The sequence below is a fragment of the Lates calcarifer genome, linkage group LG5, assembly GCF_001640805.2.
Source record: "Lates calcarifer isolate ASB-BC8 linkage group LG5, TLL_Latcal_v3, whole genome shotgun sequence".
Taxonomy (NCBI): domain Eukaryota; kingdom Metazoa; phylum Chordata; class Actinopteri; family Centropomidae; genus Lates; species Lates calcarifer.
The window spans coordinates 14,441,662-14,458,198 of NC_066837.1; positions in this window are offsets into that span (position 1 = coordinate 14,441,662).

Genomic DNA, 16,537 nt, shown 5'->3' on the forward strand with positions numbered 1-16,537 from the left:
ACAAGATCACAAATTTATGATTTTTTTTATGATGCAGTAAAATCACAGCCAGCATGACTCAAATAACAGAACAGAAAGTATACACCACATAGACATATACACAGAAGGAAAATGAAATGGTAAATTGACTGTACTTATATAGCGCTTTTCTAGTCTTTATGACCACTCAAAGCGCTTCACACTACAGATCACATTCACCCTATTCACACACACATTCATACAGCACCTCTATACAACAGTGCTTTCTAGCAGAGACATACACATTCACACACCGATGACAAACATCGGAGGCAACTTGGGGTTCAGTATCTTGCCCAAGGATACTTCGGCATGCGGACTGGAGGAGCCAGGAATCGAACCACCAACCTTCTGATTGGTGGACAACTGCTCTACCTCCTGAGCCACAGCCACAACAAATTAGCTTCTCTATAAACGGTGGTTTTCAAATATGCACCAAAACCAGTTAAACTTTGCTGAGCTGAAATCCTCAGGCAAGCTGTTTCAAAGTCTCCTGTCGTCCCCATCCTCGATGTACCAGCACAGCTGCAACATGTGTGTTTGATGAGGTACATTTATGCAATGGAGGGGGGGTGGGGGGCGGTTGATGAATGGTTAACATTTAATCATTGAGGCAGCTGGGGAACACTCACCCATGCACCAATCAGAAATTAATTCTACTTCAAGTTCAACCCTGATCACGTCATTGAGTTTGTCACCTGCACCTCCTGGTGCTGTGAGGACACCACATCATACAGACTCGAAGGAGGAGTTCAGACATTGGCATTAAAAGCAGAGTGAAGCAGCGTCTGTATTTTATCCATTACACCCCCGCACATAATCATTTGAGCGTCTGTCAGTTTTCAGTTTATCATGTGTCACTTGGTGCATCTAGAAACGTAATCTAAGAAAGACATAGATTTCTTTTTCAAAGAACACAGCTTTGTTCCTGGTGTGTAATTTTGCTTCGGTCAATAAGAGAGCAAAAAAGTAACAGCATGAATGTCCTTAATGTCTTTAACAGTCTTTGTTATTTTTCAGCTAATTTAACAAAAAAATCAAAACAGCAATCACAGTACTGAGCTGGAGTGTGTAGATGGCACAGGCATCATTAGAACTAGCTACAAAAATGACAATATGTCTATACTGTATCACAGTCCTCACTGAAATGGGCTAAAACCTAATAAAGGAAAGAAGGTAAATTGAGAGTAAATGATATGTTAAAAACTCTAGTCAGTTATGTGGGTGATAGTGTTATTCAGTGTGAATGTGTGCAGTGAATATTGTTAAATCCTAAGCAGTTTTCAAAAGTTTTGACAGATTTAAAGGTTTAAAATCTTTGAATAGTAGAGTATTTAGTATTCAGTCTTTTACACTGAGCACTTTTAATTGTGTCTACCTCACAATGGAGGTAATCACCTTTTTGCAGTTAGTGCCACAAAAAAAATCAAACCAACGCTGTGTCTGTTCTTTGTGGAATAGACTTAGACCTCATAATAGCTGTGAATAGAAGCTCAGAGAAGCTTTTAGACTCAGCAACAGCCCTGTAACTAAATATAAAGTATTTGAATGAATAGTCAACAGAAAACATTGTTGTTTCTCATGCAGACTATTATGTCTTCTTCCACAAAATTCACTGTAATCACTGCAGTCAACAAATGATTCCCTCTCATGGTTCAACAGCATTTAAACAAGCAGTGTTTATAAAATCTTTGTGAAATAAAGTTATCTGGTATAATTGTGGATCCTAGCTTCCCAAAAACATTTGGTGTATTTTGGATTAAAGGAATAGTGAGACATTACTTTTAAAAGGTGCTATATGTAAGTTTTTGCTATCACTTTTAGAAAAAAAACAGGACTTTAGCATCAAAATGTATTCATTTACCTATCAACAAAGCAATGACAATATCAACTCTTGTGCTATTTCTATCACTCACTCTCTTCTACTGAAGTTAGCATGCTAACCAGCTAGCCCCAACCCATCCTGTTTCATAATGCTGTAATAGTGAGTCACTGTAGCATCTAGCCTGGTGGCACTGAAGCTCTTTGAAGGTAAACACCTGTTAATGCCAATGTTGGCCTTTAGCAAAAATGTAAATATAGCACCTAATGTAAAAGTATGAAGCTGCAGTCAGGAGGTGATTCTCTTAGCTTTGCATAAAACCTGGAAGCAAGGGGACACAGCTACCCTAGCTCTGTCCAAGTTTAAAACCAACTAGCACCTCCAAAGCTCACACATCAACATGTTGTATATCTTTATTTATTCATACAATTCACAAGCTGGAGACATCTTTTTGTGTGGACAAGAACAAACAACAAGCAAGGAGAAATGTCTTTGCTTTGATAATGAGACAGCCAACGTATTTCAGCTGTAGTTTCGTGAACTTCTGAAGTTAGCTTTTAGATGGTATTCGTAGAAGTAAAGGGCAGGTAGAAATAATTATTATTTCATTGGTAGCTTCAAGGCATTTTCTCTAATCAGTATATGAAAAGGGGCATAGATATAAAAGGTTTGAGGTCAAATAAGCACAGGTGCATTGAGAGGAAGATTAGTTCAACAGGGCTACGTGACATCCTCCTGATAATGACATAGATATAGACATAGATTTTGCCACAGTGAAGCAGAGCTGCAGTTTATTCCATGACACAAACACAATGTGCCAGAGCTGGGCAAATGATTTTTCAGCTGGATTCCTTAGGATAGTTTTCATAACATCACAGCCAGGAATATTTTTTCACTTAGCAATTACATTTATACTGCAGGTACCATAATTGGCTTGCAGTTGATTAAGCAAGAGGGAGAATGAAGTCTGTGTTGTGAATGCAAATTCAACCTCGTTTTCACAGTGAGACGAGGACTAAGTGGAGCCTCGGGGGAGAGAGAGCAACAATGTGGCTGCATCGTGGATTCTTTTTGCTGCCACTAGAAAGCTGGTTAAAAGCTGATAGAAAGGGAAGTCATTAGGTTTTGTTGTTCTCTTGTTGGGCTGTTTTTCTTTCTGAATATTTGTATCTGCAGTGATTTACTGGCTGCCACATTTGGAGGACGCACTGCTCCCTGGCCCCCATAGGTCAAGTGGCTTAACATGACAAATGTTGGTACAGATCAAGCATAAAGGTTCAGTCATAACCTTGGTTGGTTTGACAAAGTGATCTTCACTCAGGGTCCACAAAAGATATGTTGAAAGCTTTGAAAACCGCTGTCAAGTAGACTTTGAGTTAGTTTGTCCTGCTCTGTGTTTGCTGTGTGTGTTAACTTACTTTAAACCTTCCAATAACTAATAAAGCCCAAGCCCAGTGTTTCTCTGCCAACTCCTGAGGGAAATATCTGGCTCTTCAGCAGGCACTGACATGTGGTGCAATTGCACTTGTCGGTGAATAACATGTTTGCATGGTCATAATGATGTGATGATGAAAGCAAATTAACTGATGAGCAGGTGAGAACATTTATAGTAAGCACATTCATTTAAAGTTTGTGTTTCATCATCACATCCTCTCACATTGTTGATAAAGAGTTTTCACTGAACTCAGATGATCGAACACAACTTTACATCATCATGACAATACCTGATAAATCTACGGATCTGGGTGGTAGGAGGTCTCACATACTGAAATCCTGCTTATTGATTGATTCATTCAGTCTTAATTAAGCCTGTTTATGTCAAGTATAAATGAAGAGGTGCACAGTGGAAAATCAAACAAGTTGTTTGTAATGATTTTGTCTCTTGTTTGCAGTGTGTCTTGCTGCTAATAAAATGGTAGATAATGAAGATACAGTAAGGTCTCTGACAAAACTGAAGTCTACTGACTGAATGACCCTGCACCTATCTTTATTGTCTTTGCTCTAGTGCTGCTGACTGGACGCTCACTTTAAAATAAAAATGTGTCTCTGACTAATTTCACACTTTGCACACACAAGAAAACATTTCATAAGAACATGTTAGTTCTATGTTGACTCTTATGTGCATAATTAGTTGATCAGCTTAAAAAATATTGATGTATGTTTGCATCAAATCAAAACTGTAATGTCTATTTCTGACACAAGATTATAAACAGGACCAGGTTTAATTTGATGGGTTGCTCTTTGGTGAAATCAATTTCCTCAGGAGTGGAGAGAATTCAGTAAGTGTATATAAAAAAAACACAATCCACTGAAGGTATCACTGTACTTCAGACCGTGTTTACTGAAGACTCACATCCAGATTGTGAGTCACAGAGCCATGACTCAGTCATCTCATATTAAGACTGCAAACAGGTTCAGACACTGTTCGGTATGATATCAAACAGCAAGATTCAAATTTTCAGACTTTAAATATGTTGTAAGTCTTAATGATCACGTGAGACATTTTTTATCACCTTGGAGAAGTCAATTACAATTAAATCCACCTGGATCACAAAAGAGCTCACGTGGTCACCCATCTTGAAATACATTAAGGTGAGGGAAACATCTCTCTGGTGGGACAGTCATTATCCAATCAGGTTCAGGTATAAAGGGGTCAAACTTTTCTCCTTCATATCTGCACACAGATGTTCACTAAAGCACTTTTTTTTCACTGTGTTTTCTGAAACTTTTCTACACATTTACAGGTTGATTTATAACTACAAACTCTGGAATGATTTCTGAACATCACTTTAGTCCTGGTGTTGGCTGGGTTTATGTAAGAAACACTGTCCTCTGAGTGTAGTTTGCACTTCATTCTGCCACATTTCATAAACCAGTGTGTTAGAGTTCTTCCAATCCAACCTCTTGTTTTATCCAGAGGAATGAAAGCATCTCTCAGTGCAACCAAAAAAATCCTCTGGGAATCCATATTAGGATTTACAAAAACTTATTTTAACTGCACACATTGCATTGTATATACAACCAGCAGATTGCGTCAGTATTCTTGACCACACTCTCCCTAAGGAATGGAGGGATGCTGGCAATACTGAAGAGATTATAGTAAACAGAACGATTAATTAACGCGGCTTCAAGGCTGTTTAGTAGTGCGTGACTCTGTACGCGTTCATGAAAATGTTTGAGGGTGTATAGGTTTATGTTAATTCTCTTTTTCACCAGCTGAATTACAGTACCTTCCTAGGAGCCTCTATCTGTGGTAGAAAATCACAAACATTTAATTGTTTTTGTTCCCATTGGGTGCATTGGAACATAGAGTTAGAGCAAATGTAAAAGTGGATTCTTAAAGTGCAACAACATAACCATGAGGCCTGAGAAATGAAAACAGTGTGATGACATCTCTTAAATGACCGATGGGATAAGGGAGTGGGGCAAAGACACCTGCTTGGAGCCTGTGATCTAGATGTATTTCCTGTCATGTAGTACATCCAATTCTGCGTGAATCTGAGGGCATGGTGGAAGTGATGAGAATACATTAGGATTGTCAGGCGGTGAAGCGTAGCTGCTCTGAACCTCCTGAGACTACAGACCAAACATGAAAAGCCTTGCTGAAGGGCAGCCCCAGTGGCTCGGGAAATCAAAAATATAAAAACTCCACGTTAGACAAGTTACCGACATGTTGTCCCAGGCAGTGGAGCATGCACAGCACAGCTTTTGGGACACGTAAATTCTTCTTCTACCATTTGCCTCATTATCACAAATGCAGCTATTCAGTCTCTAGTGGTTTTTATTAGAAAAACAAAAAATCTGTTATATGATGTAGATTTTGTCATCAGCCCACAGTTGTTGAATGCTTTTCCAGCATCAGGTAAAATCATTTACAGCAAATCTGATCGTCCTTGGGGAACAAGCCGATGATGAACATTAACAGTAATTAAGTGTGGAGAACAGATAAATGTCAAATTAATCAACCACCAAGACTCAAATAATGAGACACAACCTGTAGTGAAAAGACCAATTTTCATCTAGCAGTGAAATACAGAGGCTCTTAAAGGTGCAGTTTTGTTAACATTTGGTTTGTGACTGGATCCACACTGAAGTTGGAAGGTTAAAGATGGATTTATTGCACTTGGGAATGAGAGGGGCGCTGGAGGCAGCAGGGGGCAGACAGTTAAAGATTTTTTCCTCGTCACTGTCGCCTGGTGCTGCTCATGGTGGGAATTGTTCGGTCTGTCATAATTTAAAGAGTACAGGCTACACCTGCTCTATATGAAAAATGAACTGACTTGACTTGAGGGCAGCAGGAGAGTGAGCAGTTGCAGGCTGAGGTGAGCATGAGCAGCAAAGAGCAAACCAAGAGGAGATGGTCATTTTCAAACACAGAACTAAGTGGCTGGGAGCATAGCGACCATTGAGTGAGCTGGGAACAAGTGGAAGGTGAGCTGAGGGTTTTTAAGCAGGAGAGTAGATGAGTTGAGTGGGAGCAGGTGTGGAGATTGAGCCAGGTACCAGGTGTGTAAGCCACGCCCCTACACACACACACACACACACATACACAGGAGGAGGAGACACACAGAAACATGGAAAATACATGACAGGTGTGACATGCTGGGAAATATAATTATTTTCTTTTTTGTTCAGAGTTAGATCTATGTCACTGTCTGCATGCAAATATGAAGCAATGAAGCAGGAGCCAGCAGCTGGTTAGCTTAGTTTTGCATATAAACTGAAAGCAGGGAGGAAAGATAGCCATGCTCTGTCTAAAGGTAATAAACAGTCACACGAAATAATGCGGTAATTGGTGACCTCTAACATTCGCTAACAAGCTAATTAAAGTATACATAACTAGTATTTTACAAATTAGTTTTTTTAATTTGATGAACATGGGCACTTTTTACGTCTATAAAAAAAAGACAGTGGGACCAGAGCCAGGCTACCTGTGCCCAGAGTTTCCAATCTTCAAGCTAAGCTAAGGTATTTATTAACGATGCTGGTTGTAGCTTCATGTTTAGTGTAGAAACATGATTTGGTATCAATATTCTTTGTCTAAATTTCCAAAAATGTTCCTTTAAGGTTGATAAAACTTGATAAAACTTCTCTTTTCTTTTCATAATAAGTTTTCAAAACAGATTTGAGTCTCAAACCACCAATATGCTGAATTGAATAAAGACTTTTCATAAACCTTTTCTGTTTTCTCTACCTACAAATGTCCAAAGTACATTTTGACTTTTTTTCCTTCACATATAACCTTCACAGACATCTTTGCTTTCCAGTGCCTTCATATATATATATATATATATATATATATTACTCCAAACAACCTAAGTGTGAAACAGTATGTTTTATCATGCACCTAACACCATAAGTCCTTTTTCTTAACCAGTTTACCTTCCTCAGGCTCACGTGTCTTACAGAGTTAGCCCCAGCATGCATCAGGTGACATGTAGAGAGATGCCCTGGGTTGGTTAATCACGAGGCCAAACAAAATCCATACCACACAAATAAACAGATTCGACCTATAGGCAGTTTCAATTTTCGTGTGTTTGGATTTACTGACACAAACAAAGGGAGAACATGCAAAGTCTACAAAGAAAGACTCTGAGACATCCTTGTGGGATTCAAATCATATGTGAGATGAAAACGGCAAATGATAGAAATTCTGTCACCACAATGGAAAAGTACACGCTGTCGACAGAGTGATTATATTATAATCTTATTTTTGTTGACTGACAGGCTGAGTCTGACAGAAGGTCACATATTGCCCCTCGCCATCAAGGCTCTGTTCAGCTCGCTCGATAGTGAGGAACCTCTGATCTTTGAATTCATACATCAACACACATAATATCAAAACTGTGTCCACCTGATGTTCTCCTGAATGTGTTATTTCCACATGAGAGACAGAGGTGAAGCAAGTTTACATTATTTCACAACGATTTAAATTATAGCTGCATGTTTTGTTCTACTTTGACACGGTAAAGATGAAATGTGTGCACTCACATCGACAGTGTCAGTCCATCACTTTGACTGAAATATCTACTGGATTGCCATGAAATTCGGTACACACGATCGTGGTCCCTAGTAATTTCTAAAGGAGGTTTGTCATCACAGATCAGACTCTACAGCTCCAGAGGCAGAAATACCCACAGAAAGTGACAGGAGAGAGAGACGTAAGAGAACAAAACTTTAGGAAAGGGAAGGTATCGAGTTAGTAACATGTATTTATGAGATATGATTACATGTAGAAAGAGAGGGAAACTCAGTGCATCATGGGAAGTCCCCCTGCAGTCTAGGCCTATAGCAGCATAACTAAGTTATGATTCGAGCAAGCCTGAGCCAACCCTAACTATAAGCTTTATCAAAAATGAAAGTTTTAAGCTGACTCTTAAGAGAAATCTTTTAATGTCTTGAAAACGATTGGATGGATATTTCCATTAATTGCAATCACTTTGATCTCCTTTTCCTCTGGCGAACCATCAGGTCAGAATTAATTTGGTTGGTTTAGAGTATTTATGACATTCCCATCAGCCTGAGATGCACTTTTGGTTTTGTGCTTATTACCTAATGTTAGCATGCTAATGTGCTAAACTAAGATGCTGAACGTGGTAAATCGCCCACTAAACATCACTTCATGACTGTCACTGTTGTATGAACAGAGGGAATTCGCTTAAATCTCTGTTGTAGATTTAAAAGTCTGCAGCCACGCTTGTTCTGTCACTTAAGATGTGTGACTCAGTGTGACACTGGCACATTTATTTTTGCAATAAAACCAGTAGGAGGTCCACTTATACCATGCCTGGAACATTAGATTTATAATGCATGCAGTGAGATCATCTTTAAAAGTTAAGAACCAATTATATCCACTGAGTCCACATATGTGTCTTCACAGATTTCTCAGATGCTTGGACAGAAGCGTGTCTTCCTGCTGACCTGCTCTGTGCTCGCAGGAGGAGGAAGTTCAGAGGTTTCAGCACTCACTCATTCACTGCTGGACGTCAGGTTAATGAAAATCCTGATTCTGTGAAAACTTTAATTGAAGATGGAGTTTATGGCTTCGACCTTTGAACATTAGAGAGTTAATCGTATTATTTGGATACCCATTGGCTGTACCATATATACTATAGTATTCATGTATTATAGTGGATACATAAAGGTAGATGGCTTCATATATATAGGAGATTTGACCTAAAGCAGTACAGAGCTTTAAAATCCTCTCTAGTACCCACACTCTCACATTCAGTTCATACTTCAGTTTACTAGTTGTAGTCTTTTTTAAATCTACATCTCAGTTGTCTCAAAGAGACTCCATGAGGAGAATCAAAAAAATGAATTATGGCTTTTACCTTGACTCCCCTCTTCAACGTGATGCACGAAGTGCTTTCTATTAAATGTCAAGTTTTGTTAAAGGTAGGTGCAGGCGTGTTATTTGTGCAGTCGCACAGTCTAGCTTTTAGAGGGCAAATACCAACCTACACTTTCTTTGTCTAAAATTATAATGGTTTGATTATGATGAGATGATGGCCCCTTTTGTCCCTTTACCACCACCTACTGGATGAAAGGAGGCAGCAGGGGAGCAGTTTCTAAATTAACTTTATTGTCAAAAAAATGCATACAAATAAATTAGATATTCCTGTGAGTATAAACAATATTCACTCAGTATCTCAAAGTATGAACACCTCAGTCTCAAACTGTCTTGAAAGCTATAACATCTAATGAGGAGAAAGACAGCAGTCTCTTCAATACAAAGGTTCTTGGGAAGTGATTTTGTTGCTATCTGTGAAGCTTTTACATGTAAACAATGCCTAGTTGATGCTCTGACACTTATTAGAGTTTGATCATCAGCCCATTCTGTATTTGCTGCAGCCCTTGAGTTTGTTTTTGTATTAACCTTGTTGACAGCTTTGGGTGAGAATGCTTGTAATTCATAAATCATAGAAAATTGAAGCAAATAAAAATAAGCTCTGGTCCCTGGAAAATGTCAATCACTATGTAGTGCTGTTGTTGTTATTAGATTGTAATAACAGTTATGTATTATAATCAAAAAGCAGAGAGGAAATAGAGGATAGGGGGTGAAAACATAAGGAACACCACACAGTGATTCCAGCTGTACAGTTCATCTGCAGTGGTGACTGTGAGCTTGACGACCCAAACAATAAGCTTTTAATAGCTTTTAATAATTCACTTCTTATTTGGATGATAGTTTTGTTAAAATTTACATCTCACCTTTATTTAACCAGGATGATTTTCAAATGAAGCTCTTTCAAGAGGGATTCCTGGACCAAAATGTCACCACATTCAGTTTGTCTGGGTCTGTCATACTTTTTTTCTTTTTTTTTTTTTTGTCTCATCTGAGCTGAGATAACCCCTGATAATGTCATCAGAGTCATTTTCTCAGACTTTCTCAGGCAACAGGCTGAACGGTCCTCCCCTCCTCTAACAACTAAACTGACCTTTCTGAGTAAAATCAGTGGAGCGCTTCCTCTCATCTGCTAATGGAGACTGTTGCATAAGGTTGAATGCTCTGGAAAAAGCCCATATGTGGACCTTGAGAAATGACTGTTGTTTTCATCAGCGGATAAAGACAGTGAGATGAGTTGTCATCATGTGATCGAGAATTTTGAACCTTCTGTTAAATGATAACAGGTGAATGTGAATGACCTCTGACCCCTTGTCAACAACTTTGACACCTTCCCAGTCTTCCCACGCTGTGACCTCATGTGGTCTCAGGTCCTCGCTGTTTCACTGATGCCCGTTTCTTACTGTTTTTTTCTTTTTCCTTTTTTTAGACAGTTACAGTTTACAGTTTAGGACACTCCTTTTTCACTGAAGTAGTTTTCCCCACAGCTGTTTAAAGACACGTCATAGATGACCACTCTTTCTCTTTGGGAGATCCCATCTTTATATCTTTTATGTCAAATTCACATATTCTCAATGGTTTTGGCTGTCAGCGTAGATCTGAAAAAGCAGAAAAAGTTACATGGTTTCCATTGTTTTGTTCTCACCTGGAGCTTTGAAAATTTAGGTCTTCACCCCGAATTAAAAGTGACTACAGACAGTTTAGAGCTTAGTGCTGCTGCAGATGAGGGAGAAGTCTCAACTGAAACATAAGATAATTAATTGCAGTGGTCAACCGAGTCATAAAATTAGTTTCTTCCTTAGGTATCGACAGATGACTCGCACGATCTATAAATATATCCACTAAACAGTTTTACACCTGGAAAAGAAAAACATTTTCTCTCACTACTTGAAAATCTGTTGGGATTCTCAGTACTTGCCCACAGGTTTCTCAAATCTGTTTTGAACCAACACATCCATCTAGTGGCTGTAAGGGTGAATTGCATGTGGGCCATAAAGCTGAAGAGATAACTGGGCGTAATGACATAATTCCCAGCAAATTTTCCACTAAATAAATAACCACAGTACAAAACATATAGCTTTAAATTTTTATAAGACTTATAAAAAAGAAAAAACATAACACAATAACCAAGGCATGTCATACATTGTGTTTTTTCTTTGTTTCTCTGAGGAGTATTTACAAACAGGCTTATGTACAGATAGCAATAACTCAGAAATGGAAAAAAGCTACATGTAGTCTAGCACAAACAACCAGTTAGCATAATGATAATATATTTGTTATGTACAACGTAACTGGCAAGGCTAGAGCAAGAAAGAACATAAAGATTCCGCAAAAGGTTTAAATAACTTCAAGTATCTGTCTTGAGGTTTCATGGAGGTTTTAGTCCAATGGACGCAGATTTCCAGCAACACCAGAGGAGAAACCAGAAATCTGGTCAAGCTGCAAACCATGTAGTGTGGCTGGGAAAGAACAGGAGGAGCTCTAGCCGTTGGAAAAAAGACAACACAGACGATGCAACAGACGTGGCGACACAGAACAATCACTTCTCTGATAAATGCCCACTTTTTTAAGAAACTTCTAACACAACCATGGGAAATCTCCTCTCCACATATAAAGTGATATCCAGCTTAGTGGCCTATAGCACCTTTTTTAACTTCTCTGAATAACAAATGTGCAACAGGCAGAAAAAAAAACAACAACAATAAACAATAGGAAAGATGAACATATTGTTCCTCTGGGGGAGAAGGGTAGCTGCTGACATCTTGTCTGTTAATGGGGGAAAGGACAAAGACGACAGTTCTTAGAATACGTTTCTTGGACTTTGTGGTTTAACTAAATATCTTAGGTATTCATAAGTAACTTCACAACATTCTGATGCCATTTAATTGTCTCTGTCATGAAACCCACAACTCAAAAAATGATCACAATATCATGTTCCATTTCAGTAATAAAAACAAACTTCATAGTAACTGTAAAAGCGTAACTCATTCATCATCTAGTACCTCAGGGTCCAAATATAATGAAACCATAGTCAGAATTGCACAGCTGTATGAAAAGAAGAACTAGCTTGTTGAAGGAGGAAAGATTGGGCTATTCTTCTAAGTTAGCATTAGTTAGGCCTACTCTAATTATAAAGCCACTATAAGAAAAGTGTGGCCCAGACACAGGCCATTTGTCCTATTAACGTCTCTGAGTGCATAAAACACTAATGCTACTTCACGACGTTCATACAACAACACTGTAGGGCTCAGTCGCCTCCCTTGTTTACATTTCAGTTTAGTGTATCCATTTTGGAAGGAGAGAGAAAAATAAAGTCCATATACAACACAACACAGGCTGCAGCCAGTGCTGTGGTCTCTGAAGTCCCCCCACCCGCCAAGGCAATGTCTCAAACGGCACCCGTCCAAGTGCACTGCTTTTGACAAGACTTGTACTGTAATTCCTCAAAACAGGAGCACCATAAAGACTTTAGTGTAACTTTTTTCTTATAAGACGTTAAAGTAGAGCAGCGAAAAAAGTTAGTTGAAATTTATGTTCTTGTGTGGCTCAAAATAAAACGTCATCAGGTGTCAAATTAGAGACTGTGTCGAAAAAACGCACCCAGAAGAGTAGAGTGAAATTTATGACCGTCCTCTCAAAATTAGTGCATTTCCTGGGCAGCAAGGTACCATTTGAGAATCTGCTCTGATCAGCTGGACCAAGCCCCTCCCTCCCTCCCGTGTACACTCCCCCCTTTCTCAGCAAACGGTGAGGGGCTGTGGCTCGCTTTCACGCCGCTGGTTTTTCTTCAACAGCTGGATGCGGTTGTGGCAGTAGAACTTGATGGCTCGCCAGTCACGGTGGTTGCTGACCAGCAGGGGGCACTGCTGCAGGCAGCGCTCGCAGTCGGCCTTGGCGGGGACTCGGAGCTCAGTGATGTTTTGGGTCAGGTGCTCCTCAACTGCTGCGCGCTCTGCCTCTGACCAGGGGCGCTTCAGGACGCCTCGCTTTCCTACAAAAGAGGAGAGATGAGTGGAGGTACAGATTACATGTCTTTTGAAAGCGTCTCTCATTCGGCATGAGGGTGGTGAAACCTTCGGTAAACACGGGCAACCACAGAGACTGAGACATCAAAAGGCACATTTCAGCTCTTCTCTAGCTCTAATTCCTAAATTTGCAAATGTGCACACTGAAAAAACCTCCCAAAAAATTTGAATTATGCAGGAAAAAGTAAAAGTTTTCAAAATTATACACAATACATTTTGTAGCTGTTTGTAGCTGGAGCTTTTGATCATATCACATTAGGGCTGTGAGATGTGACCAAAATCTCATATCCCGATAATGATATATATCATCATACAATACATTTTCTGTAAATTCAATGAATTAAGTGTATATATAAGTTGTTATCTCCTATCTTTAGGAGGCCTTGTTATATGGCGTGCTGCAGGCAGAAGTCTGACGGGTTCTTTTATGCCTCCACAGTAATTCGTAAACTCTCTGTACTCTTTGACAAGGTGGAAGAAGGTGGTGGAAAAGAGGTTCATGGTGTTTGAGTCTGTTGTTGGGACTGGTTCTGGTCTGTCTCAGACTTTTCTTAACCAAACCACTTCTACGTTTAGGAACGAGCTCCTCGATTTGTCTTGACTGGTCCTTCTCCTGTTCGGAGTGATCCGGTTCTGTCTCACCTTCACTCGCCACTACAACTACAATCGTCATCCAAATGATGAAAAGATATATGAGTGAACAATGTATTTTGTGACACCACAACATAAAAGATTGAGCATAATATGGAGTGATAGACATTTTTATTTTGTCATCTGATATATCACACAGCCCTTTATCACATGATCCTCATAAGCGGATGGAGTTTGCCCAGTTGCTATTTAATTAGAGATGTTTACTTTGCTATTTTTTTCTAAGCAATTTAAGGACTTCTACTTCATGTTGGTTTTAAATCTGAGGTTCATTCAAATCCATTCTCCATCTGCTGATAAAGATCAAAAACTATGAGAATAGAAACTAAATGGATTTGTCTTTTCAGCTGCTGTTAGGCCGAGGATTTGTTAACATTCACTGTAAATATAATGAATAGATAAGAGGCATTCACTTAAATTTAACATTTAATTCTCAATTCTCAATTCTACATCAATATACTGTATATTTGTCTGACAACTGATGTTACTTCGACAACAGGTTCTAAAAGAAAGGCACATGCTCAACCGTCCACACCTCCCCATGGATAAATACTGAGCCACCACATCAGAACCACTGCCAGGTGAAGTGAATAACACTGATCATCTCGTTACAATGCAGTGCTCTGCTGGGAAACCTCGGCTGCTGACATTTCTCACAGCAAAAACTGCTCAGAAATGCCACAGGAAACACTAGTGATAATGTGACAGAAAGACGAGGAGTAATCTTACTGTTGTTGCCAGAGTTCGCAAACTGTGTCTTCAAATGTTTACAAAACTTCATTCACAAGTTCCATTTAAAGGCAGAAAATGTTTTGGCCCTTTAGTTCATTTTAGTGTGCCCTCAGCCCTCTACTTAGAAAGCGAGTTTACAGACTGATGAAGATCTAGGCCACCTGTAATCAGATCTAGGTCATTTTCAATCAAGTGCAAAATCACTTGTATAATCCCCAGTTCATTTATATACATCCCTTACTTTTTAAATCTATGACAAACATCAGAAAATCAGTCTATTTTCACCCAACAAGTTTTTGTTAATTTTTGTTAAATGGAAGATTCTGGACGTTTTTGGTTTCTGTTCCTGTTTCCTGCTATTCGACCAGTGACCCTTTCCTGCTGGGATAAACATGTACCAGTACACATTGTTCTTCACCCTCAAATACTGACATGGAGCCTGTCTGACAAATCCAACAGCTTGAAATGCCCTTGTTGTAATGTTTTTTCTCCTCTCTCTACACTTGATGCTAATAATGAGGGAGACACATGAGACAACTAGGCTTACTCTGCTTCTTCTTTTTTTTTTAATTCATTTTCTTTATTTTGTCTCATTTTCTTTGCCCTTCACATGTGACTACAATGTTTTTGTTTTCCTGCTTTTTTGTTTCCTGCTGCTCTGTCTTTTGTTTTCTTACACTTGAGCCATTTTTTTGCATACGAACTCCAGACAATGTCTACAGAATCAACTCTATGTGTTGTCCAGAGCTGCCATTTCATACATGCATCACGCAACCAGCCAATCTGACATTACACGTATTTTATACTCAGGAGCTGGCAGGGTAAAGTCTGTTTAATATCCGGTTAAACTGATTCGGACATTTGCCGTCAAACATGCAACTCCTCAGAGTAATGCCTAAAAAAGTTGCAGTGCATGTGTGAAAGCAGCTTTGTACTTGAAACCCCAAACAAACCTGATTTGGGCTGACCTGAGCCTCTCCTGCGGTTTGCCGGTGGAGGTGGAGGAGGCGGAGGGGGCAGTTGGGTGTTCTTGAGCTTCTTCGGTCGTCCCACCCGCCCGTTGTTCTTGCCCTTCCTGACATACAGCAGGGTAGGCGTAGGGGTCGGTGTGGGAGCAGGGGCGGGCACCTCTGGCTTCTCCTTCACCTGCTCTCCTTCAGACTCTCCCTCTGAGTATGAGTCTGCAGAGTTTCCTGACATAACTGTGGGGGGGGGGGGTAAGAAAGAGTGGAAAGCAAAAACAGAACTTCATTAGTCTCATCTGTTACTAATCTGTATGTTTCCAATAAAACTCCATTCACACATAAAAACTGGAAGGAGGGGGTTTAATCCTTTTCCAGCCAGGGTTTGTTCGACATCAGGAGGAAGGGAAGATACAACAGAACAAAACATCAGTCCCACTCATTCGTTCGGCCATCCACCCATCTCACCGTCCAGTTCCAGGCAGATGTGGTTCAAGCTCATTCCTCTGAACAGCACTCCATCTCTCTCTCCACAAAGCACGACTCGGCCCACTCTGCCCATCAGGCCTGGGTCTTGGCCAATTCCGGCACAGTTCTGTGTCACATGATACTCCCTCTCCAGGAAGTGCTCCAGCCTCTCCACGGCACTGCCTCCTGGCTGCCCAGGCTCCTCTCCTTCTCCCAGGAGCAGCAGCTGGGTTAGGATTGCTACCTGGCGGCGAACCCTGGTCTGGGTCAGGGCACGGGGATTGCGGGTACCACTGGAGCGAGCCAGGCTGCGAAGGAGGTCAGTGCCCCGCAATGGCGTGGCAGGGGAGTGGTAGGGCCTGGCGAAGACGTACGGGTTTGCAGGGTCGACTCCTACATCCTGCCGCGTCTGGAGCAGGAGCTCCAGGCATGGCTCACAGTGAGGGGGGAGGATGAGGGGCTGGACCCGTCCACGTTTACCCTGCACCCCGACTCTTGGGAGATGAGGAAG